Source organism: Heteronotia binoei, chromosome 6 (genome assembly GCF_032191835.1).
Source record: "Heteronotia binoei isolate CCM8104 ecotype False Entrance Well chromosome 6, APGP_CSIRO_Hbin_v1, whole genome shotgun sequence".
Taxonomy (NCBI): domain Eukaryota; kingdom Metazoa; phylum Chordata; class Lepidosauria; order Squamata; family Gekkonidae; genus Heteronotia; species Heteronotia binoei.
This window is the reverse complement of record NC_083228.1, coordinates 101,174,813-101,177,513: the sequence shown is the minus strand read 5'-3', so window position 1 is coordinate 101,177,513 and position 2,701 is coordinate 101,174,813.

The following is a 2,701-nucleotide window of genomic DNA, read 5'->3' as shown; positions in this document are numbered from 1 at the left end:
CCACCATGTGCTGTCAGCTGACGACATGACTATTAGAGTAACAACAGATGTGATGATGATATGCATGCTAACCATCTTCTGCTATTTGCATGCGTGAAAGAAAGAAGTGCTTACTGTGGGATGGAAGATTTAGTTCTACATTAGCTGCATGGTACTTTCTATGTGAATCCTTGCTGGACATGATTTCCATGTGGAAACTCTGGAGGTCAATTCCTGTTATATCCATTTTGTATTGCATTTATACCCTACTGTTTTTCTAACAGAAAACTCAAACAGGCGTACATGAAATTTACAAGAGATACTGGTCTGTTCTGTACTTAGAGATTGCTGTATTATCTGCCTTCCAATGGTACCCTGAGGTTTCATGGAAAGACATTTGTCTGAAATCATGGCCAGTTATTTCCAGTCAAAGTAGACTGGACTTGGTTAAATCAGCCAGTGGTCTGATGGTAGGTGACAAGCTTTACATTCATAAAACTGGACTAATGTAAAGCATCCTATAGCCTATAGCTTGCCTCTTTCTTGAGCACTGAAACGACAGTTTCTGCACTTCCAGATGTGTGCTACAATTTATTTATATTTATGTAATTAACTATTTGGGTCCCACTGGGAATCCAAAGCAGCTTACAACAATTATCCCATCCTCTATACAGCAACAACTTTTTAAAGTAGGTTAGGTTGAGACAGAATAACTGACCCAAGGTCACTCAGCACATTTCCATGGCAGTCTGGGGAGCTGAACATGTATTTCCCAGACCTAGTCCCTACCCTTAGCTAGGGGAAGACAGTAGTTCTAACAAAGGCACTGTTACTTTTAGCATCTTACATTCTTTAAATACAGAATCACCAAGCCCCACAGAACATAACACTTGCCTTTTTGTGTGTAATAAACAGTGGAAGGTCTACCAATTATGAAAGATCTGAAAATAAATGTCATGCATTTGACAATTATAACAAGTCCTGTATTATACCCTATTTGCTGAATCATGCCCTGTTTGCTAACTATGGAAATCCATGGGGTTTGATTTGAAGCATGCTGAGTCAGTGGTCTTCAATGCATAAGTTAGGACTCTGAAGTGGACTGCAGGCTCAGTTGTAAGCTCCCATAGCCCTGGATGGTTAGACTAGCCCGATCTAGTCAGATCTCCAAACTTAAGCAAGGTCAACTTTGACTACTACTTGGATGGGAGACCACCAAGGAAGCCCAACATTGCTATGCAAAGGTAGACAATGGCAGACCACCTCTGTTTGTCTCTTCCTGTCACACAAGTAGGGTAGCTAACGTCAGTTTAGGAAATTCCTGAAGAACTGTGGGCAGGATCCAGGAAGGGCAGTTTGGGGAGGGGAGGAAGTCAGACAATCACAAGATTGTGAATGATACCAAACAATTTCTTGTCATGTGCTTGGAGCTCATTGTCTCCTGTGCTGCCATCTGGGGGGTTAAAGTTGAGCCTATCACTGGAAATACCTCAGTTCTAAGAGAATATGGTTTTCACAGCCATTCTTATTCAATGCTCAATGGAAATACAGTTTTCCTGGACCATTTGAACACTGATCAAGATGCTATTTAAAGCTGAAACTTACAAGTGCATCATGAATGCACATACCAACTTCTTTTATAATATTTCAGTCCTCCAGAATGATGTCACATTAGAAAAACTGAAGCACATGTAAGGTAATTTTAGTAGATAGTTTTATTATATTTAAATTCACTTTTCAGCCAGAAATTGGTTTCCAAAATGCATCATAGGAATGACAGTACAAATGACAACTAAAATGCAAGTAAAATGTTATTCACAACTGGTTGCACCCTGTCTTTCCTCTTATAGTTCAAGCTAGAGTTCAGCTGGGCCCAGGCATGATGGACACATGCTGGGTGGATTCTTGCTCTCTCTGAAGGAATTCATGAGTTAAAGTTTATACATGGGCCTGATTATAGACAGGAATCTAAAGCCAGGCACAGGAAAAGTCATATGGCTGACCATTATGACAATTCATACAGAACAATGTCATGGTGTCATGCATACTGGTAGTATAGATGTTTTTAGCATGAACTTGTTCTTTAGCGTGAAAACAGTGTAAATTTATGCAAGCATGTATGCCTTTGCATGGTGTGTTAAAATAATATGTCAGATCAGTGATTTTGTAAAAGCATTTTGCCTATGCAGATCAGGGTTACCACCTTTGGATTGGGGAATTCCTGGAGCTTTGTGGGTGGAGTCCTAAAGAGGGAAGGGTTTGGGGGAGGGGAGAGACGTCAGCAGGATATAATACTGTGGAGTCCACCATCCAAAGTAGCCATTTTCTTTGGGAGGACTGATCTCTGTAGGCTGCAGATCAGTTGTAATTCCAGGAGATCTCCAGGCCCTACCAGGAGGCTGGCAGCCCTAATACTGAGCTTTACAGTAGGATGTCACGTGTCTGATTTAACTTGCACAGATTCATGTACAGAATTTTCCCCCAATTAAGGGAGCCTGTTATCCTTTTAGTTCCTTTCTACATCACAGCAAAGTTTCTGAAACAAATTTGAATTTGCTAATAACTTAAGAACATAAAAGAACAAATAGCTTAAGAACACAAAAGATGGGCCAGTGGCCCATCCAGTCCAACACTCTGTTACACAGTGGCAAAAAACCCCACACCAGGTGCTGTCAGGAGGTCCACCAGTGGGGCCAGGGCACTAGAAGTCCTCCCACTGTTG